Source organism: Orycteropus afer, unplaced genomic scaffold (genome assembly GCF_000298275.1).
Source record: "Orycteropus afer afer isolate SDZICR_OR568_19922 unplaced genomic scaffold, OryAfe1.0 scaffold00329, whole genome shotgun sequence".
NCBI classification, from domain to species: Eukaryota; Metazoa; Chordata; class Mammalia; order Tubulidentata; family Orycteropodidae; genus Orycteropus; species Orycteropus afer.
The window spans coordinates 1,959,980-1,984,911 of NW_006921916.1; positions in this window are offsets into that span (position 1 = coordinate 1,959,980).

Sequence of the window (24,932 nt, forward strand, 5' to 3'; positions counted from 1 at the left end):
GGGCAATCCTACTTCCATAGTGATACTGCCTCAGAAACCCAAGGAGGGGTCGCTATGAGTCGGGGCTGACTCGACGGCACATAACAACAACAACAACATGTTTCAACAAATGGATATAGCTCTGGAAGTTCTTACTCATTCCAAACCAAACTCACTGCCATTGAGTCAGATTCAGCTCATAGTGACCCTTCCTTGGGTTTCGTAGGCAGTATCACTACGAAAGTAGATTGCCCAACCTTCCTTCTGAGGAATGGCTGCTGGGTTTGAACCACCAGCCTTTTGGTTAGCAGTCAAATGCTTTAGGCATTGGCTAAGAAATTTGGAAAAGAGCTACCTGATTGATGGACTGGAAGAGATTGATATTTGTGCCCATTATAAAGAAAGATGATACAACAGAATGTGGAAATTATAGAATAATATTATTAATGCCACATACAAGTAAAATGTTGCTGATAATTCAAAAACAGTTACAGTAGCATACTGACAGAGAATGTCCAGAAATTCAAGCTGGATTCAGAAAAGGATATGGAATGAGGGACATCATTGCTGATTCCAGATGGATCTTGGCTGAAAAAAAAAAAAAAAAAGGAAATAAAGAATACCAGAAAGGTGTTTACTTGTGTTTTATTGACTATGCAAATGCATTTGACTGTGTGGATCATAATAAATTATGGATAACACCGTGAAGAACTCGTATTACAGAACACTTAATTGTGTTCATGAGGAACCTGTCCATAGACAAAGAGGCTGTCATTTGAACAGAACAATGGGATATTACATGGTTTAAAATCATGAAAGGTGTTTGCCAGTGTTGTATCCTTTCACCATACAAACTCAATGTGTATGCTAAGAAAATAATCTAAGAAGTTGGACTATATAAAGGAGAATGCAGCTTCAGGATTAGAGGAAGACTCATTAACAAACTATAATCTGCAGATGACAAAACCTTGCTTGCTAAAAGTGAAGATGACTTGAAGTACTTACTGCTGAAGATCAAAGACTACAGTCTTCAGTATGGATTAGATCTCAATATAAAGAGAACAAAAATCCTTACAACTGGACCAATAACTAACATCACAATAAATGGATGAAAGATAGATGTTGTCAGGGATTTCATTTTACTTGGACCCACAATCAACACCCATGGAAGTAGCAGTCAATAATTCAGAGAATGTATTGCACTGGGCAAATCTTCTACAAAAGACCTCTTTAAAGTGGTAAGGAGCAAACATGTCACTTTGAAGACTAAGGAGCACCAAGCCATTGTATTAAAAAAAAAAAAAAAAATTGTGATTTGGGTGAAAGTTTACAGAGCAAATTCATTTTCCATACAACAGTTCACATACACTTTGTCTCATGACATTGACTGTAATTTCCCACAATGCAACAGCTCTCCTCCTACTTCCTCCCCATATCTACCTCCCTTTCACTCCTGCCCCCCAAGTTGTCGTCTCTCTGTGCATACACGGAACTTCTATTCAGCCATGATGTTCTCCAAGGAGTATATCTACCTAATGTAAATGTTCAGTTCATAGTCCTGTCTTTTGTTTGGCTGGAAGCCACAGGAGTGGGTTCAATTCCAGACTTGAAGGGCAGCTAGGGGATATAGTCTCAGGGGTTTCACCAGACTCTACCAGACCAGCAAACCTGTGCCCTTATTTTAATTTTTTTATTATTTTGAATTTTGTTTCATGATGTTCTCTCACTCTAGCCAGGATCTCCTACATAGACCTCCCTCTGAGTGGTTGACAGTGGTAGCCAGGAACCACCTAGTTCTTCTGGCCTCATAGTCATATAGTCTGAGGATCACATGGTGTACCAGTCCCTTGAACAATTGTTTCCAAGCCATTGTATTTTCAATTGCCCCATATGTGTGTGAAACTTGAGCAATAAGTAAAGAATATGGAAGAAAAGTTAATGCCTTTGAATTGTAGTGTTGGCTAAGAATACTGAAAATACCATGGACTCCCAGAAGAATATATTAAGGCTGGGGCCGGAGGTAGGCAGGCCCATGGCTTAAACGTTGCTTTTCACTTGGGTATGGCTCTATATTAAGGCCCAGGCCTCAAGTAGGTGGGCCGGGGCTTGGGGACTGCTTTGTCCTTATGGGCGGCTCAATTTTAAGGCCATTGCCTGAGGTAGGCAGATGCAGAGGGGTTAGAAACAACTAAGGAAGATGAATTTGTCTGTCAGTTTGTCATTCTGTGGTGGCTTATGTTTTGCTATGAGGCTGGAGGCTATGCTACCGTATTGCAAAATGCCAGCAGGGTCACCTATGGTGGGCAGTTTTCAGCTTAGCTTCTGGGCTAAGACAGACTTGGAAGAAGGAAGAACCCATCCACTTTTCAAAGAATTGGCCCATGAAAATCTTATAAATAGCAGTGAAACATGGTCTAATATATTATTGGAAAATTTTATGAAAAGCCCTGAAATTTTGTCCGATACAGTTCCAGAAGATGTACCCATTGGGTCAGAAGGCAATCAAAATTTGACTAGGGAAGAGCTGACTCCTCCAAATAGAGAGGACCTTAAGACTATGGACAGAGTAAAGCTTTCAGGACTTCCATTGGCTGATGTGGCATGGCTCAAAATGAGCAGAAACAGATGAAAACATATATTAATAATTGGAACATGGAATGTACAAAGTACGAATCTAGGAAAATTAGAAGTTGTCAAAAATGAAATGGAACACATAAAGATCAATATCCTAGGCATTAGCAAGCTGAAATGGACTGGTTTTGGTCATTTTGAATCAGATAACTATATGATCTGCTATGCTGGGAATGAGGGATTAAAAAGGAATGGTGTGGTATTCACTGTCACAAAGATCTGCCTGAGGTACAATGTTGTCAGTAATAGGATAATATCTATATGTCTACAAGGAAGACCAGTTAAGACTAATAGTATTCAAATTTACACACCAACCACCAAAGTCAAAGATGAGGAAATTGAAGATTTCTACCAAATTCTGCAGTCTGATATTGACCAAACAATCAAGATGTGTTGGTTATCACTGGTTACTGGAATACAAAAGTTGGAAACAAAGAAGAGTTGCCAGTAGTTGGAAAATTTGGCCTTGGAGATAGAAATAATGCTGGAGATTGCATGATAGAATTTGCAACATCAATGACATATTCATTGCAAATACCTTTTTTTCAACAATAAAAGTGATGAGTATACATGGTGACTTCATCAGATGGAGTACACAGGAATCAGATTGACTATATCAGTGGCAAGAGGTGATGATGAAGTTCAATATCTTCAGCCAAAACAAGACCAGGAGCTGATTGTGGAACAGACCACCAATTGCTCATATGCAAGGTCAACTTGAAGTTGAAGACAATTAAATCAAGTCCACAAAAGCCAAAATATGACCTTGATAATATTCCTCCTGATTTTAGAAACCGTTTAAAGAATAGATTTGATATATTGAACACCAATGACCAAAAACCAGAAGAATTGTGGGATGACATCAAGAACATCATCCATGAAGAAAGCAAGAGGTCATTAAAAAGACAAGAAAGAAAAGACCAAAATGGATGTCAGAAGAAACTCTGAAACTTGCCCTTGAGAGGAGAGTAGCTAAAATAAATTTAAGAAGTGACAAGATAAAAGAACTAAACAGAAGATTTCAAAGAGCAGCTCAAATGGACAAAGCCAATTATTATAATGAAATGTGCAAAGCCCTAGAAATAGAAAAACAAGAGGGAAGAACACGCTCGGCATTTCTCAAGCTGAAAGAACTAAGGAAAAAAATTAAGCCTCAGGTTGCAATTTTGAAAAATTCTACAGGCAAAATAGTGAATGGTTCAGGAAGCATCAAAAGAAGATGAAAGGAATACACAGAGTCACTGTACCAAAAAGAACTGGTCAAGTTCATCCATTTCAGGAGGTGGCATAAGATCAAGAACCAATAGCATTGAAGGAAGAAGTCAAAGCTGCACGGAAGGAATTGCCAAAGAACAAGGCTCCAGGAATTGATGGAATACCCACTGAGATGTTTCAACAAACAAATGCCCCAATTGGAGGCACTCACTTGGTTATGCCAGGAGATTTGGAAGACAGCTACCTAGCCAACTGACTGGAAGAGATCCATATTTGTACCCATTCCAAAGAGAGGTTATCCCACAGATTGTGGAAATTATTGAACAATATCATTAATATCACATGCAAGTAAAATCTTACTTAAGATAACTAAAAAATGGTTGAAGCAGTATATTGACAGAGAGCCTCCAGAAATGTAAGCTGGACTCAGAAGAGGACTTGGAACAAGAGATATCATTGCTGATGTCAGATGGATCTTAGCTGAAAGCAATGACTACCAGAAAGATGTTTACTTGTGCTTTATTGACTATGTAAAAGCATTCAATTTTGTGGATCATAACAAATTATGGATAACACTGAGAAGAATGGGAATTCCAGAACACTTGTTTGAACTTATGAGGAACCTGTACATAGATCAGGAGGCTGTCGTACAAACAGAACAAGGGGATACGTCATGGTTCAAAATCAAGAAAGGGAGTGTGGCAAAGTTGTATCCTTTCACCATACTTATTCAATTTTATGCTGAGAAAATAATCCCAGAAGCCGGATTATATGAAGCAGAATGTGGCATCAGGATTGGAGAAAGACTCATTAACAACCTGGGATACACAAATGACACAATTTTGCTAGCTGAAAATGAGGATGACTTGAAGCACTTACTGATGAAGATTAAAGACTACAGTCTGCAGTATGGATTACACCTCAATATAAAGAAAACAAAAATCCTCCGAACTGATCCAATAAAAAGCTTCACAGTGGATGGAGAAAAGATTGAAGTTGTCAAGGATTTCATATTGGTTCTACAATCGATGCCAATGGAAGTGGCAGTCAAGACATCAGATGATGTGTTGCATTGGGAAAATCTGCTGTGAAAGACCTCTTTCAAGTGATGAAGAGCAAAGATGTCTACTTGAAAACTAAGGTGCACTTAACCCAAGCCATGGTATTTTCAATTGCCTCTTATGCATGTGAGAGCTGGACAATGAATAAGGAAGACCTAAGAATGCTTTTGAGTGGTGATGTTGGAGAAAGATGCTGAGTGCCATGGTCTGCTAAAAGGACTAACAAATCTGTCCTGGAAGAAGTGCAGCCAGAATGCTCCTTGGAAGCAAGAATGACCAGACTTCATCTCACCTACTTTGGTCATGTTATCAGAAGGAACCATTCCCTGGAGAAGGCTATCATGCTTGGTAAAGTGGAGAAGGAGAAGGCCCTCAACGAGATGGATAGGTATAGTGGCTGCAACAATGGGCTCAGGTATAGAAAGGATCATGAGGTTGGCCCAAGACTGGGCAGTGTTTTGTTCTTCTGCGCAGTGTCGCTATGAGTCAGAGACAGCTCAATGGCACCTAACAACAACAACAACAGAAGAATGAGCAATTCTGCCCTTGAAGAAGTGCAGCTGGAATACTCCTTGGAAGCGAGAATTGGCACACTTCATATCACCTGCTTTGGTCATGCTGTCAAAAGGGATGATTCCCTGTAGAAGGATGTGCTTGGTAACATAGAGGGTCAGTGAAAAAGGGGAAGACACTCAGCAAGATGGATTGACACAGTGGCAGCAGTGATGGGCTCAAGCATAACAAGGGTTGTGAGGATGGTGCAGGATCAAGCAGTGTTTCATTCTATAGTACACAGGGTCACTATGTGTTGGAATCAACTTGACAACACCTAAAAACAACAATATATAGGTATTATTTCTGTAATGATGGTGTTTTTATCTTTAATTCTCCTTCTATATCTTTGTAATTGTTACATTCCTCACAATTATATCAACTTTTCTTTAAAGTTTTGCTCTATTGAATGTGTTTTTCTTAATGATTCTATCGTGCAAATTGCTGTTCCCTCTGTCCCTTTGATTTTCCAGATAATGTCATACATGTTGTGATCCTTTCTTGTGTGGTATCCTGTATCTCTCTCTACTCCTTTCCCCTGCCTCAATTTTATGAGTACAATTTTCTAGATGCTAAGACATTGTGTCTCATTGTGCTCCTGTTCAGGCAGATATGACCAGATTTTCGATTTACTCAACTGCAGTCTGGAAGTATTTACATTTTTTCCCCTCAAAACTATAGTTTGTGTCCCTGAAAGTTTTTGTTTCATTCCTCTTGCCTGGAGGCCCAAAATAGGATGGGGAGAGTATGACAGATACAAGTACAGTCTCAATAAGAATATCTGGGCTCTGTTTGCTGTTCTGAGGTAACTGCAGGCCCAGAAGCATCCCTGTTTGGTAAAGCGCATGGGCACATATCTCCTCTTTTTCTTCAACCACATTTCTCTGTCCTCCATACAAAAGGGAGTGAAAACACCCACTCAGTTTACCTTCTTCTTGAGTTTTTGATAATAGCAGCAAACCCTCACCTATGGGTCTACATGCATGCACTCTTTTGATAATTTTTCAAATATCTGCCTATTTTAATCCTTACAACATCCCTCCTCCCCATTTTGCAAGTGAAGAGACTAAGTCCCTGAGAAATTAGGTGATTTGCTTAAGATCTTATAAGTAACAGTTTAGCTTTGAATCTGTTCTCAAACATTATCTCAGATAACATTCTATTTTTTATATTTCTTTCACCTACTATATCTGGAAACTACTTGACGCTATCTTCCATACATCTATTCCTCTATTCATCTCTCTTTCTTTCTTTCTTTCTTTTTTAATTGTAATTTGGGTGAAGATTTACAGAGCAAATTCATTCTCCATACAGCAGTTCACATATACTTTGTCTCATGTTATTGACCACAGTTTACCACAATGCAACAGCTCCCCTCCCACTTCCTCCCCATAGTCACCACTTCCCAGTGTCCATCCCTCCATACACTCCTGCCCCCTGAGCTGTCTCCCTGTGCATAAGCAGCCCTTACTTCTCCCATGATTGTTCTCTCCAGGGCATGTGTCATCTCTCTTTCTAATGGATATTAATGAGAATGTCCAGAGTTGTATAACTACCAGATGGAGTTACAGCAGTCAGGCCACTCTACTTAAGTACCTTCTTACTTTTCTTCTTTACCAGATTTTGAAAATAAGAACAGTTAAAATTTGTCCTTTGGGACTCCAGGTAGTAATATTTTTTTTGTAGGGAAGTTAGGAAGTCTTTGTATTTTTTTTCTTTTTTCTGGTCAGTTTGTTAGGTACCAATTGATGGAAAGTCTGTGACTCAGTTTAATTTTGCAAACTTTGCACAGAAGTTGCAAGTATCATACAAGTGTGAATGGGATAATATGGAGGCATACCAGAAGCATTCTTAACCTTTAGATCTGCATGTTTAGGGAAGGTTTCCTAAAAAAAAAATTACTCATGAGCTGAGACTTGAAAAATTTACAGGAAACTGGCAGAAATGTTGTTTGAAGAAGATGTATAAGGCAGAGAATATAAAAATGGCAGATATCTGAGAACTGCAGCAAATTCAGGGATCCCAAAACCTATCTCTGGAGCATGGATCATGGAGATGAGGTAGAAAGGAACACAGAGACATTTCAAGCTTAGCCTTGCACTCCATACTAACAATACTATGAATGAAGAGAACCCACTGAAGAATTTTAATAAAGGGATTTCAGATCGTATTTTCATATAGTACTCTGGCTGTTTTATGCATGAAGGATTTGCAATGCACAAGGAAAGAGGAAGAAAACTAGTTAATAAACTGTTGCTATGATTCAAGAACTCATAAGGGTCTCTATGAAGATGGATACTAAAAACAAAACAAAACAAAAAACAACAAACAAAAAATCCACTGCCATTGAGTCAACTTCAACTCATAACAACACTGTAGGACAGAGTAGAACTGTGCCACGTGGTTTCCAAGTCTATAAATCTTTACCAAAGTAGATTTTAGTAAAGTCTTTCCTTCTCCTGAAGAGTTTCTGGTGGGTCCAAACCACTGACATTTTGGTTAGGAGCTGAATGCCATGAGACTGCCTACAAAGATGAAAAGAAGAGGACAAATTCAAGAAAATTTTACAAAGTAAAATATTTGAACTTTTGTGATTAATCACATGCAGGAGAAGTTAGAATTAAAGGTGATACTCTTGTTTCTGGTAGCATAGTACCTGAGGCACTTGACTGCTAACCAGAAGGCTGGTGGTTCAAACCCATCAGCCACTCCTCAGAAGGAAGGTTGGGCAATCTACTTCCGTAGTGATACTGCCTTGGCAACCCAAGGAGGGGTCGCTATGAGTTGGGTCCAACTTGACGGCACACAACAACAACAACAAAATCCTTGTTTCTAGTTTCTAGTTTAAAGAGTAGCAAGTGAAACCACAGAGTGAGAATAGGGATATAGATAATGGACAAGTTTGCCTGCTGTGTAGTTTGGTAAATTTGATTGGAGTTCTCTATGGAGTAAGATACATCCATACTCAACTTCTCCTACATCCAGAAGTGATTTCTTTCTTCCAATAGCATTTTATACACACATCTGTAGTAGTTAAGGTTATATGTCAACTTGGCTGAGCCTGCTTTTGAGTGGCTGGGCAACTGGATATAGTATTTCCTGTGATGAGACTGGCAATCAACTCCATGATGGAATCTATTGTGAGCAGCTGAGTAGCTGCCTTGGGAATGTGGTTTGCTCCCAGTACATAAGGAGTAGCTTTCTACTCCTTAGAATGGTCTGCAGCTTTTGGTATGCTTGAATCCTGCATGTAGCTGAGTCATTATTCGGTAGCTTACCATGTTGTCTGCCGATCTTGGGACTCTTGGGACTCTCAATGGACTTGAATCAATGGCCTGCTGTGTAGTTTAGTACTATCAGGACTGTGCCTTTTTACTGTTGACCTTGTGTTTGTCAGCATCAGCATCAGCAGCCAGCAGCTGCCTGAGTGAAGAAAGTCTCCAGCTTCAGTGGGATGGGAGCAGGAGGCAGAGATGAAGCCCAAGGTTGAAGTGCTTTCACCCAGCCTCTAGAGTTGGCACTTTGAACTCAGCCTTCTAGCCTCCAAAATTGTAAGATAATAAACTCCTGTTTGCTAAAGCCATTCCACCTGTGGTATTTCTGTTGGAGTGGCATGAAGTAACCATGACAACATCCTTCTGGTAGTTACCACAAATTTCCTCATATACTATAATGCATATATGTGTCTTATTTGTCTTACTAGAATAAAATCATACTGATAAACAGTATATTGTGTGATTTATTTTGATAAACCTGATAGTACCTAACTTGCACAAAGTCTTACATGTAATAGACATTCAATTAATGTAATGAATGATGGATGGATGGATGGACAGAGAGATGACTTCAAGTAGTTTTCAGAGAAGTAAGGTGAAATACTGTTGTTAAGTGCTATCAAGTCAATTCCAACTTGTAGCCACGTCATGCATAACAGAATGAAATTGTGCCTGATACTGCATCATGCTCATTTAAGGAAGTATTTATGAGCTCATTGTCCATCTCATTAAGGGTCTTCATTTTTTTTTTTTGCTGATGCTCTATTTTACCAAACATGATGTCCTTCTCAGGGGCTCTGGTGGTGTACTGCCTAAGGCATTTGACTGCTAACTAGAAGGCTGGTGGTTCAAACCCACCAGCCACTCCTCAAAAGGAAGGCTAGGCGATCTACTTTCTTAGTGATACTTCCTCAGAAGCCCAAGGAGGGGTTGCTATGAGTTGGATCCGACTCAACGGTAGTGAGTTGGGTTTTTGGTTTGAATGTCTTTCTCCAGGGATTTGTTCCTCCTGATAACATGCCCAGAGTACATGAGGCAAACACCATTCTCACTTCGAAGGAACATCTGGCTGTGCTTCCTCCAAAATAGATCTGTTCATTCTTCTGGCAATCCATGGTATATTCAATATTCTTTAGAAACAACATACTTCAAATGCATCAATTCTTCTGCAGTCTTCCTTTTTTTTATTCTCTAGCTTTCACCATACTTATTCAGTTTGTATGCTGAACAAATAATCCAAGAAGCTGGACTATAGGAAGAAGAATGTGGCATCAGGATTGAAAGAAGATTCATTAACAACCTGCAATATGCAAATGACACAGCTTTGCTTGCTGAAAGTGAAGATGACTTGAAGCACTTACTGATGAAGATTAAAGACTTCAGTCTGCAGTATGGATTATATCTCAACATAAAGAAATGGAAAATCCTCACAACTGGACCATCAAGCATCACCACAATAAATGGAGAAAAGACTGAAGTTGTTAAAGATTTCATATCCTCGGTTCGACAATCAACACCAATGGAAGCAGCAGTCAAGACAACAGATGACGTATTGCATTGGGAAAATCTGCTGCAAAAGACCTCTTTCAAATGTTGAAGAGCAAAGGTTCCTCCATGAAGACTAAGGTGCACCTAACCCAAGCCATGGTATTTTCAATCACCTCATGTGCATGTGACAGCTGGACAATGAACAAGGAAGACCAAAGAAGAGTTGATGCTTTTGAGTTGTGGTGTTGGCAAATAATACTAAAATTACATGGTCTGCCAAAAGAATGAACAAATCTGTCCTGGAAGAAGTGCAGCCAGAATGTTTCTTGGAAGTGAGAATGGCCAAACTTTGTCTTATTTACTTTGATCATGCTGTCAGAAGGGACCATACCCTGGAGAAGGATATCATGCTTGGTAAAGTGGGGGGTCATCAAAAAAAGGGGAAGGACCTCAGTAAGATGAATTGACACAGTGGCTGCAATGATGGTCTCAGGTATAGCAAAGATTGTGAGGCTGGCACAGGACTGGGTAGTGTTTCATACTGTTCTATATAGGGTCACTGTGACTAGGATCCTACCTGAAGGCACCTAAACAGTAAGAACAGCTTTCACATGTAATTGAAAATCCTAGGTTCTGGGTCAAGTGAACATTAGTCCTCAAAGTAACATCTTTGCTTTTTTAACACTTTAAATAGACATTTTGCAATGCATCATTTGATTTCTTGACCCCTGCTTCTGTGAACACTGCTTGTGAATTCAAGTAAAATGAAATCCTTGTTAACTTCAATATTTTATCCAATATCATGATGTTGCTTATTAGTTTAGCTGTGAGAATTTTTCTTTTCTTTATATTGAGGTAGAATGCATAAAGATTTTGATCTTCATCAGTAAGTGCTTCAAGTTGTTCTCACTTTTGCCAAATAGATTGTGTCACCTGCATATCTAGACTTCTGATCTGATATTTGCTACAAGAAAACATGAGTTCTGATAAAAATTTTTTGTATTTGTCTAAGTTTGTTAGCTGATTGACATTCAGAAATTAAATTCATTAAAAAACTGAAAAAAAAACAGAATTTATCTCAAATTATGAAGTAACATTGATTTATGTCACTGCTAGGAAATATTTCTACTTACAAAATGTATTAAGGGTGATACAAAATAATTAGCAGTGTTAATAGTGCTAAAGGTGATTTCTATGGTAACTCCGTACATCAATTTTGTCCTCATTATTAATTCAAGATATAATTTTTCAAACTAAAATCTCATAGCTTATAAAAATTAAAATATCCACTGGACAACTCAATTACTGCTACCTCGGCTGTTTAATTGGTATTTAGATCTCCACGAAGGATTCATGTTCAATTAATTCTTGTTGAAGACTTCTTTCTCACAGTTTACTTTGATAGAATCTTCAGATCAAAGCACACTCATGACAGATTCTTCTCCAGTATGAATATATATTTCATCTTCATTAATGTAATAGATACTATGTTTCATCTGACTAGTATGTAGGAATTAACTTCTCCTTTAGAATCAATAGCCATTGAAAGCATCAGAAAAGCAATTAACCAAATAGTTTAATATCCTAAGATTACACAATCACCTCTAAAAGGTAGATAATATGTTGCCTACCAACTAGTGGAATGAGCACTAAGGTTATCTCTAAGTATTACTTACCGTAAGAAATCCTTCAATCTCCCAGTGATTAAATGAAACTGTTGCACCTTAGAGTCAAGGGTAATATTTTAAATTAAAGTATGGCCTATGCTCCCAAACTCTCTTAATGCCTTCCAAACACAATTATCCTTATATTACCTAACTTCTCTGAGCCTACATTCTTACAAATAAAATAACCTTACAAGGTTATTGGGTGAATTTAATGTGAAAATGTATGCAAATTTTGGTATATTGAGGTTATCAATAAGTATAATATGGGCTAAAAATCATGAGATTGAATCAGATTTTCTTTCATGGAAGCATTGCCATTCTATTGACGAAGTTAACAAATAGTAATACAATTTTCTTTCAACTTCAACTAAACTCTCTTTCAACTCCTACACTAAACACAATACTAAGTCTTCTAGAATTGTTTGCTTCTGGAAGGATCAAATAAAGCTCCTCATTTAGCACAGACGGTAAACTTCCACCCTCAAGATGCATACATAAAAGGTTAGGGTCAGCTAAAGGATAAGGAAAACTAAAAGTAATAGACAATTCTATGGGGCAGAGAAAGGAAAAAGCATAGTCTTCTCTCCTTGATCTCCTTCAAGACTGTAGCACTTTTAGCCAATCTCCTTGAAGTGCCTTTCTTTCTTAGCCTAACACTGTAGTATTTCCTCTCTTTACTTCTCTGCCCTATTCTATTTAATTATTCTTTAATATACACTCCTGACATGCTCATCTCATCACATTTCATATATACTATGTTGTCTATAGGAGCTCTGGTGGTATAATGCCTAAGGCATTTGAATGCTGACCAAAAGGTTGGTGGTTCAAACCCACCAGCCACTGCTCGGAAGGAAGATGGGGCAATCTACTTCTGTAGTGATACTGCCTCGGAAACCCAAGAAGGGGTCATTATGAGTTGGATCCAACTTGATGGCAGTGAGTTTGGTTTTAGTTTTATGTTTCTATATCTTTATTAATTTTCTGTGTATATATTTTATTAACTACTCTGGAAGCTACTGGTCAGAAAGTAGAGCATACTGGTAAACAGATAAAGTACTGTGCAATATAGAACATGTTATTAGGTAGGTAAACATGAAAATCTTTGTACCTACTCAGTGCTGGTACCTCTTATAGATAACTCACCCCAATTTCACCAAAATATGAATTAAGCTATGTGAAACCAATAACTTGCCAGACTCATAATTAATCCCTACGTAATCTTGGCCAATTTTTACTGGGCTCTGCTACCTTTGATGCTCTTACCTATGCACCCAGAGCCTGTGGCACTAAATGTGTCAGACACCCTCTCAGCGATAATCACCTAGCTCTGGACCACACTATCTGCTGGTAGACTTGGTACTTGTGCTTGGGCCAGTCAAAGGCCAGAGCTCTTGTCTTGACCTTTCCCATAGTTCTCTTACTGCACACTCCCCTTCTTCTATGACAGGGATTCTCAAAAGTTGGTCAGTGAAAACTTGAGGGTTCCTGAGGCCCTTTTAGGGATTGTCTAGATCAAAACTACTTTGACAGTAATATTAAGACATGTTCTAACCGTGTTGACATTTGCACTGATGGTTCAAAAGCAAAAGCAGATAAAATTTCAGGTTTCTTAACACCAATCAAGGCAACATCACCAAATAGTACAGGTAGCCTTTGTATTCATCACTGCAATTAAAAAAAAAGAAGAAGAAAGAAGTAGAAGAAAAAATGCCAGTTTCACTTAAGCACTTCATATTATTAAAGAAACAGTAAGAGTTATTAATTTTGTTAAATTTCAGACATTTAGTACACATCTTTTTAATATTGTATGTGATGAAATAGGAAGTATATATAAAGTGCTTCTGCTTCATACCAAGTATAATGATGGCTGTCTTGAAGAAAAACACTCATACAGTCCTTTGAGTTGCCAGATAAACTAACCATATTTTTCATGGGACACCAATTTTACTTAAAGAAAGACTGAAAACCAACTATGATTAGTAAACTTTATACTCAAAGTTGAGTATTTTTTAAATATTTTTCCTAAAATTAATCAAATGAGACTGTTACTTCAAGGAAAATAAGTGACAGTGTCTGTTGTCAATGATAAAATCTGAGCTTTCAAATAAAATTAAAATTTCTGAAGTTTCCAATACTCAGAGTTATCTGTTGATATCAGTGGTGACACTAACAAACATAACAATTGATACTTTGTAATAAAATGCCTCAACATTTAGAAAATCTGTATATTTAAGTGAAGCAATATTTTCCAAATGGCCAATGTATGGTGGTACAAAAGCATGTATGCTTGAATGGGTTAAAATTGCATCCAAAGTGTAATATAGCCCAGTATTATATAGAGTATAAGTTATATAGAGTAGGTGTTATAGAAATCACAATGTTCACTGATAATATTTTAGATTTCAACCTGCAACTAACTTTTAAAAATTACCACTGATATAGTGTTGGTGTAATATTAAAGAAGAATATCCACAATTATCTGATTTATACACACCTCTATTTTCCAACTATATATCTGTGTGAGACTGGATTTTCTTTATATACTTTAACCATAAAAATTATAACAGATTAAATGCAGGAACATATAAGAATCCTGTTACCTTTCTACTAAGCCAGATATTAAAGAGATTAGCAAAGAATAAAAAATATTACTCTTCTCAATAATTGTTTTTGTTTTGAAAATTAGTTATTTTCCATAAAAATATGTTACTTATGTTACATAGAATACCATTGTAATTTTAAAAAACATATATATTTTATTTATGTTACATAGAATAACTGTTATAATTTTTAAGTGCATTTAATAGGTATGTATTTTACATTTTCTCATGCTTAATTCCTAACATGGAAGATATAGAGATATACAACCAGTATAAAGAAAAACCCTTCAATCATTTTTAAGAATGTAAAGGGGTTCTAAGACAAGAAAATTTGAGAACCTCTGTGGTTAGTTGTTACCAGCTTGTCTCACTGATGAGAAATGAATATCAGTTACTGTAGGGGTCCAAAGGATCCTAACTCTTACAGGGGTTGGGAAAAGCTTAAACTGAGGCCTATGGATAATAATCAATTGTTCTAAATCACAAAATAGTAACATCCTCTGTTTCTGACTCCTGGTCCAGACTTCTTCCACCATATATCTCATAGAATTTGCTATCTAAGAACACAAATGAACTCCTACATGTCCTTCATGGACAGCTTATAAGAGACCTCCTTTAGGACATTTATTCTAACCCCTTACAATCGGTCAATTGTTGTCCTTAGACGGTAAATTCTATGCCTTGTATGGTGGAAGAAATCCACATTAGGAGTCAGAAATAGAGAATATTATTATTATGTGATCTACAGCAATTGATTTGTCATCTATGGACCTCAGTTTCCTGGTTTATAAAATGCAGAAATTAGATTTGTCACTGAAGTCCCTTCCATATGTATATTATACTAGCTATCACTTAACAAAAGCATTAGCACTTAATCAAAGAATACCAGAAAGATGTTTACCTGTGTTTAATTGATTTGCAAAGGCATTCAAGTGTGGATCATAACAATTTATGAATTATATTACCAAGAATGAGAATCCAGAACACTTATTGTCCTCATGAGGAAGCTAAACATAGACCAAGATGCATTTGTTCAAATAGAACAATAGGATACTGTATGGTTTAAAATCAGAAATGGTATGTGTCAGGGTTATATTCTTTCACTATATTTATTCCATCTATGTGCTAAGCAAAGGATCTGAGAAGCTTGACTATATGAAGAAAAATGTGGCATCAGGACAAGAAGAAGTCTCATTAACAACGTGCAATGTGTAGATGACACAACTTTACTTGCTGAAAGTGAAAAGAACTTCAAGCACTTACTGATGAAATCAAAGACTTCAGTATGGATTGCACCTCAACATAAAGAAAACAAAAATCCTCACAACTGGACCAATAAGCAACATCATGATAAATGGAGAAAAGATTGATGTTGTCAAAGATTTAATTTTACTTGGATTTGCAATCAACACCCATGGAAGCAGTAGTTGAGAAATCAGACATCGAGTTGCAGTGGGCAAATCTGCTGCAAAAGACATCTTTAAAGGGTTGAAGAGCAAAGACGTCACTTTGAAGACTAAGGTGTGCCTAACCCAAGCCATAGGAGCTCTGGTAGTATAGCATCTAAGGCACTTGACTGCTAACAAGAACAAGAAGGCTGGTGGTTCAAATCCACCAGCCACTCCCTGAAAGGAAGTTTGGGCAATCTGCTTCCATAGTGATACTGCCTTGGAAACCCAAGGAGAGGTCACTATGAGTCAAGTCCAACTCGACAGCACATAACAACAACCCAAGCCATGGTATTTTCAATCACCTCATATGCATATGAAAGCTGGAATGAATAAGAAAATTTGATGTCTTTGAATTGTAGTGTTGTTGTAGAATACTGAAAATACCATGGACTGCCAGCAGAATGAACAAATCGTCCATAAAGAAGTACAGCCAGAATGCTCCTTAGAAGCGAGAATGGCCATCCTTCGTCTCACCTATTTTGGTCATGTGGTCAGAAGGGACCAGTCTCTGGAGAAGGATATCATGTTTGGTATAATAGAGGGTCAGTGAAATGGGAGAAGACCCTCAAATAGATGGATTAACACAGTGGCTGCAATGATTGGCTCAAGCATAGCAAGGACTGTGAAGATGACACAGGACTGGGCAGCGTTTCTTTCTATTGTATATAGGTTACTATGAGTCAATGCCGACTCAATGGCACATAACAATAGCACTAAACAATGGCTAAATGTAGATTTTACTTTAAAGGAACTTTAAAAGAAGTCTAAATAATATTTTTTGGGAAAAAAAACTTCCAAATTTTTACATGAAGAGTAACTAAAAGTAATGTTTCCAGAGATTCATTTAGTAGCATAAAAATGCTTATAATGTTAAAGGAAAAGTATATACAAAGCTATACATATAATGTGGTCCTAAATATACTAGGAAAATATGTGTATACACATATTTGTAAGAAGTAAGCAAATGCTCTAAGTGACAGGATTATTGATGTGTTCTCTTTTATACTTTTTGATTTTCTGAGCATAATTTAAAAATTGTAATTTTCTATATCTTGAATTATTATTTCTTATTTCATAAAATATTATGTTTGATCTACAATGTGAAATGTTTGGAACAAACAAAATAAATTACACATTTCTATTTTATTTTATTTTAAATTCATTTTATTGAAATATAATTTATGTACAGTGAAATACACAAAACTAAAGTGACATAGTAGCATAGTGCCTAAGGCACCAGACTGCTAACCAGAAGGCAGGCGGTTCAAACCCACCAGCCACTCCTTGGAAGGAAGATGGGGCAATCTACTTCCGTAGTGATACTGCCTTGGAAACCCAAGGAGGGGTTGCCATGAGTCAGATCTGACTCGACAGCACATAACAACACCAACAAAAGTGACATAGGTCAATATATTTTTATTTTCAGTGTTCTCTCATCCCTCCCGTCTCTGGCAACCAACAAAGAAAGTTTCCCTCCATATACAAACCTTTCCTTGACCCTCCACAACAATGAACTAATAGAATATTTGTCCTTCTGTGATTGACTTATGTGGTGGTTACATTTTTGTGTCAACTTGGCTAGGCCTGGTTGAGTGGCTGAGCAGCTGAATATAGTTATTCCACATGGTGAGAATGGTAATTAACACCATGGTGGAATCTATTGGAGCTGCTGAGTAGCTGCTTGGGTATGTGGTCTGCTTCTTGTATATATGAAGCAGCATTGGTAATAGTCTCTAGCCTATGGCACTCTTGGTCCCTGCGTATAGCCATGTCATTGTTCAGCAGCTGCCATGCTCTGCCAACCTTGGAACTTACAATGGACTTGAATTTGTGGCCTGCCACGTGGTTTAGTAACATCGGGACTATGCCTTTTCACTTGTTGACCTTGAGTTTTTCAGCCTCAGTAGTGAGCAGCTAAGTGAAGAAAATCCTCTAGCTCCAGTGGGCTGGGAGCAGGAAGCAGAGCTGAATCCCAAGGTTGAGGGGTTTTCACCCAGCAGAGCTTGGCACTTGGAACTTGGACTTCTAGCCTCCTGAGCTGTAAGAAAATAAACTCCTGTTTGTTAAGGCCATCCCACTTGTGGCATACTCTTGTTAGAGCAGCACTAGGTAACCAGAATAACTTATTTCACTCAACATAATGTCCTCCAAGTTCATCCATGTTATGTGGTGTTTTGCAGACTTTATATTATTCTTTAGTGTTGCATAGTATTCCATTGTGTATATGTATCACAGTTTGATCATCTAGTCTTCCATTGATGGGCATATAGGTTGTTTCCATCTTTTTGCTATTGCAAATAGTGCTGCGATGAACATGGGCATGCATATATCAGTTCGTGTCCTGGCTCTCCACTCTCTAGGATATATACCTAATAATGGGATTGCTCAAATTACCCATTTTTAAAGACTTTTAAGGAATAAAAAGTCCTTTTTTTTTTCCCACCAGTAAGACCACTAAAGTATATCACCCTTTCTGATCACTTTATTCTCTGAATTCTAGATATCAGGATTCTAACTTCCTTTCTTCATCAAGTCTGGTGATTTGATTCAGGTCATGGCAGAACCTGCTAATTATCCTCCCTTTTTATTCTCTTTTTCCTTTTTGGTGGCTTCTTCCTCCTCTTAAATTTTAGCTGGCACTGTGGATGTTAAAGGATCTCTGGTGGTGTAGTGCCTAAGGTATCTGACTGCTAACCAGTGGTTCAAATCCACCAGCTACTCTGAGGAAGGAAGACTGGACAATCTACTTCCATAAAGATTTGCTGCCTCAGAAATCCAAAAGGGGTTGCTATGAGTCAGAATCTACTCAATGGCTGTGAGGTGTTTTTTTGTTTGTTTGTTTGTTTTTGTTTTGTTTTGTTTTTATTGTGGATGATAAACTTCCTGTGCAGCTGCTTGTAGCCATGTCATCAACATTTAACTAATGACACATAGGCAGCAGTGATACCTGCAGCTTCTGAGTCACTTCCCTTTCTCTTTCCCACTTTTCACTAGTTGGAAAATGGCAACCAATTGAAGAAGCCCCCTTGGACCTTGAGAAGATACCCACATGCTGAGAAGGGATGAACCCCCATCAGAGCCTGGGTACAAGGAAGCAATGACTATGAATTTGCCCCTGTCTATTTTCAGAGAAGTCATATTTTCAGAGATTCATTTAATAGTATAAGAATGTTTATAATGTTAAAGGAAAAGGATATGCAAAGCTATACATATAATGTGGTCCTAAATATACTAGGAAAATATGTGTAGATTATTTAAACAATTTTTTTCATCTTTGTATTAGTTTTGCTTATACCAAAACTAATGCCTAATTGAAGACAATTTCTTGATAGCTCAACTAAGTAGTAGACATATTGCTTTTTCTGTGTTCACAACTTTTACTCCAAGTAATTCAAGGGCTAATTTATCTTCAAGAAGCAAAATCAATGGCCATTATAAATCTATCTAAAATCACTGAGTTGCCATGATTTGCAGTTATTATTCTCCAACTTTGAGAGTGTCAAGGAAATGAGTTTAGTAGCTCAACCATAAATATACACTTTCCAACAAATACTTCTATACTTCTTGATAGGAACTTTTTGCAAGACAATATGCCAAATACTTCACAAATGAGAAATGTGAGCAGGAAATTATTAATAATTTATAGATTATATTAGGAATCCCTGGGTGATTCTAACAGTTTCAATTGCTAACTGAAAGTTTAGAGGTACAAATCAATCCAAAGGCATCATAAGAAAGTCTGACAATCTAATTCTAAAATATCAGTCATTGAAAATGCTATGAAGGAGAATCAGGAATAGAAGGAGGGAATAGAATGTGTAGCTAATTCCCTCCATGAATAGCCTGACTATTTTACCATGAGACCAAAAGAACTTGATGGTGTCTAACTATTATCACTGAACATTTTGTTCAAAGATTTTATGGACGAATCCTTGTCACAACAGGGAAAATGTAGAACAGAATTTCAAATTCTCATGAACTCTAGACTTTCTGGAGCCATTGAGGCTGGATGAACCCCTGATACTAGTGTCCTGAAATCATCTTTAAACCTTAAACCAAAAATATCCCCTGATATCTTCTTAAAACCATAAATTAGCTTAACTAGTTAAAAAAAAAAAAGTATGCCTTCAACATTATGCTTTCTTTTTCTTTTTTAAATTTTTATTGTGATATTGGTGAAAGTTTATGAACATATTGATTTTCCAATCAGCAATTTGAACACATTTGGTTTTGTGAAATTCATTACAATCCCCACCAAAAACAACACCCTCTCCCCTTCCTTCCAGTGTTTACTATTTCCATTCACCCTTCTCTCCCATCACTTCCTGCCTTCTTAGCTTTATCCTTGGGCAAATGCTGCCCTTTGATTTCCTGTGGTTGATTGTTCTAATGTGTGCATACCTTACTGGTATTATTGTTCACCTTATAGGCCATGTCCTTTTAAGAACTAGCTACATGGGATCAAATTGACAATAACATCTCAAAATATTAGATTGGAAATGTAGGCAGTGAGAATATGCTAGTAGGGGAAGAATAACTCAGAAGAGGGTGAGAACGGTTGCACACCTCAAGAAATGTAATCAATGTCACTGAATTGTACATGTAGAAACTGGTGAATGCGTGTGTATTCTGATGTGTATATTCACAACAACAACAAATATAAATAAATTATTTTTAAAATGCTATGTAGCACAGTTCTATTCTGACACACACGGTTTCATCATGAGTTGAGGTCAACTCCACAGCCATTAGTTAGAGTGTATTATGATAAAGATATCCATAATTGTTAATCCATTGCTAACATTCCAAATATGGGGGTTTATTTAGTAGAACTACCTGATTAAAATATGCAAAACATGTTATACAGAAATCTAGTCATTATTTTTTATATTTTTAATAGGGAAAATTTTAAGCACTTAAATGACAATTGAATAATGGTTACATAAATTGTGGTGCAGTCTGTCTATGGAATTTTATTAAGATATTAAGAATTATAATTATGGAAATTATAGAAACATGGAATAGTATGCCAAGTGTAAATTAGTGTGAGAAAGGCAGAATAAAATTTTTATCTGTGCTATTATTTTTAACTGCTACTCACAAGGTTTTCACTGACTAATTTTTTTTTTTTTTTTTTTTTTTTAGAAGTGGATGGCCCTGCTTTCTTTGAGTCTGTCTTAGTCTGGAAGCTCCATTGAAACATGTCCACAATGGGTGACTCTGTTGGTATGTGAAATAATAGTGGCATGGCCTCCAACCACAGAGTAACATGCAAGCTGCTAAAATACAACAAAGCAACAGAGGAGTGGCAGACTATATGAAGAATGTGGCATCAGGATTAGAAGAATACTAATTAACATCCTGCAATATATAGATGATACAACCTTGCTTGCTGAAAGTGAGGAGGACTTGAAGGATTAACTGATGAAGATCAAAGACTAAGTCTTCAATATGAGTTATACCTCAACATAAAGAAAGTGAAAATCCTAATAACTGGACCAATAAGCAACATCATGGTAAATGGAGAAGTTTGAAATTTTCAGGGATTTCATTTTACTTGGATCCATAACCAATACCCATGGAAGTAGCAGTCAAGAAATCAGATGTTGTACTGAACTGAGCAAATCCATTGTGAAAGATATCTTTAAAGTACTGAATAGCAATGATGTCTCTTTGAAGACTAAGGTTTGCCTGACCCAGCCATGGTATTTTCAATAACTTCATACGCATGTGAAAGCTGGACAATGAATAAGGAAGACCAAAGAGAGTTGATACCTTTGAATTATGGTGTTGGCAAAGAGTACTGAAAATACCATGAATTGCCAGAACTAACAAATCTGTCCTGGAAAAAGTACACCTGGAATGCTCCTTGGAAGCAAGAATGGCCAGATTTCACCTCACCTACTTTGGTCATGTTGTCAGAAGGACCAGTCCTTAGAGACAGATAGCATGTTTGGTAAAATAGGTCAATGAAAAAGGAGAAGACTCTCAACAAGATGGATTGATACAGTGGCTGCACTGATGGACTCAAGTATAGAAAGGACTCTGAGGATGGAACAGGACTGAGTGATGTTACATTCTGTTTTACAATGGGTTGCTATAAATTGGAGCCAACTCGATGGCACTTAACAACAATAACTACATGATTTTCACTGTGAAAAATATTACATAGCCATAAAAACCAGAGTTAGTTGTCGGTGGCTGATATATTGCTGTTATGCTAGAAGCTATTTCACGGATATTTCAAATACCAGCAGGGTCACCCATGGTAAACAAGTTTCAGCAAAGCTCCCAGACTAAAATAGACTGGGAAAAAAGACTTGGTAACTTACTTCCAAAAATTAACTAATGATAACTCTTTGGGTAACAACAGAATGTTGTCCTACTTGTTTGCTTTGGACACAATACCAGAAGAATCAATCAGTAGAGGAGAACATCATATTTGGTGAAGTAGAGCAGCAGCAAAGCAGTTCTGATGGCACAGTGTCTAAGGCATTTGACTGCTAACCAGAAGGTTGGTGGTTCAAACCCACCAGATGCTCCACGAAAGGATGATGGGGAAATCCACTTCCATAAAGATTTACCTCCTCAGGGATTGCTATGAGTTGGAACAGACTCAAGGACAGTGATTTTTTTTTTTTTTTTTTTTTTGGTTTGAAGGGGCTAGCAAGAGAAAGACAGACACTCAATGGGATGTTTAACACACTAGCCACAATAATGGATTTTAGCATGTCAGTGATTGTGAGGAAGACAGAGCCGGGCAATATTTTGATCTGTTTACTTGCAGCTGCCAGGAGTTGACTGGGCTTGATGGCAGCTGTCTACCTATCTATCTATGTAGTAGTGAAATGGAAAACTGGGAGGGAATGAGTTATGGTGATGATGCTGTTGTCTCTTCTAAATTATCCACTAAAGTAACTCTGATACCATTTGATCAATAAATAATTTTGTTTCTTAAAATTTGTGGAAGCGATATATGTTTAATGATGAGTACAACATAGTGTCATCACCACCCTTTTTTATTTTTTTTTCATTGTTGCTTGAGTGAAAGTTTAGAGTTAGTTTTCCATTTAACGACAAATAAATATTTTGTTTTGTAGCATTAGTTGCAATTCTTTCAATATAACATCATTCATCCCACTTTCTCCCTAGGTTCCCAGTTTCCATTCATTTTTCTTTCCTGCCTTTTCCAAACTTCTGAGCTCTGTTTTTAGGCAAATCCTGCCCTTTTGGTCTTGGGTGATTGACAGTTTTGAGGAGTATTTCCTTATGGGTGTTACTTTTCACATTATGTGTTGTTATGTGCCACTGAGTCATCTCCAACTCATAGAAACCCTATATACAACATAATGAAACATTATCCAGTCCTGTGCCATCTGCATAATCCTTGTTATGCTTGAGCCCATCGTTGCAGCCACTGTGTCAATCCATCTCATTGAGGGCCTTCCCCTTTTTCACTGACCCTCTACTTTACCAAACATGATGTCCTTCTCTAGGCATTGGTCCCTTTTGACAACATGACCAGAGTATGTGAGACTAAGTCTGGCCACTCTCACTTCTAAGAAGCATTCTGGCTGTACTTCTTCAAGGACAGATTTGTTTGTTCTTCTGGCAGCCCAAGGTATTTTCAGTATTCTTCACCAACACCGTAATTCAAAGGTATCAACTCTTCTTTGGTCTTCTTTATTCTTCATCCAGCTTTCATATGCATATGAGGTAGTTGAAAATACCGTGGCATGTGTTAGGCTCACTTTAGCCTTCAAAGTAACATCTTTGCTTCTCAACACTTTAAAGAGGTATTTTACAACAGATTTGCTTAGTTCAATAAAATGTCTGATTTCTTTACTTCTGTTTCCATGGGCATTGTCTGTGGATCCAGGCATTTTTTTCATTTTTCTTCATTCTGTTTTCTAATTATTCATCTAACAGATTAGTATGAAGGGATATGGCTTCTATTTTACTGATTCTGCCTTCAATTGTTGAATTCTACTCCTTTGTCATTTCAATGCATTATTTATTTCTGAAATTTTAGTGTTAATCTTCTAGATTTCTAGTTTTTGTTTTTGTATGGTTTTTAATTGTCTATTTATTTTGTCATTTTCTCCTTGTATTGTTTTCCTGAATTCTTCTAGAGTTTTGTCTGCACTTTCTTTGATTTGGTGTACATTTTCCTTGATCTCTTAGAAGGCTATATTTAAGTCTTTTAAATTCCTTATCAGGTAGTTCCATTAGCATAACTTCCTTAGCTTCCTCAGGGAGGTTTCCTGGTTCTTTCTTTTGATCTTTAGCCTGAGATTTCTTGTCATTTTTTTTTGTGTGTGTGTGTGTGTGTGTGTGTGTTATTTGGAGTTGTCTGTTGTCTCCAAGACATTGTGGTGTTATGAATTTATTTTTTGATTGTATATTGGTTTGTGTCTCTTTCATATTTTGTCTTATTTTGTTTTGATCTATCCAGCCAGGACAAAAGGGTGCTACTCTGACCATTGGTTTAGTAGCACTAGGGCACTCACTACCTGTCTCCAGATGGGTGGGTTAACCGGTGGATGTGTGAACATGGGCCTCTGTTTGTTGGTCCTGTAAAACAGCTGAAAGTAGGTTGGGCAGGTTTTGGTTCCCATCTGTCATTGATCCCATGGTACAGGAGTGGTTGGTGGCACTCAGGGGTGATGCATCATGAGGCAGGTGTGGTAGGTGTAACTGACTAGTGGGGAGGCAGTCACTCCCTCCTGCTACATGGGAAAAAAAAAAAGGAGAGAGAACAAAAGATAAAGAAGAAAATGTGTTGTGACAGTGTATGTAAGTGCATCTTGCTAACTGTTCAGGCAGTAGTCTTGCAGTGAATGATCTGCAAGTGCACACTCCAATGACTATGGAGGTTATAGGTACACAGCATACAATCTGCAGGGACACACTGAAGGCTACTGGGGGAGCTGAGCAACAGGGTTCACTGGGCATGGTAGTGGGCCAAGCAGACTCCTGGGTGGGGAAGAGGGTATCATAAGTCACTGACTGA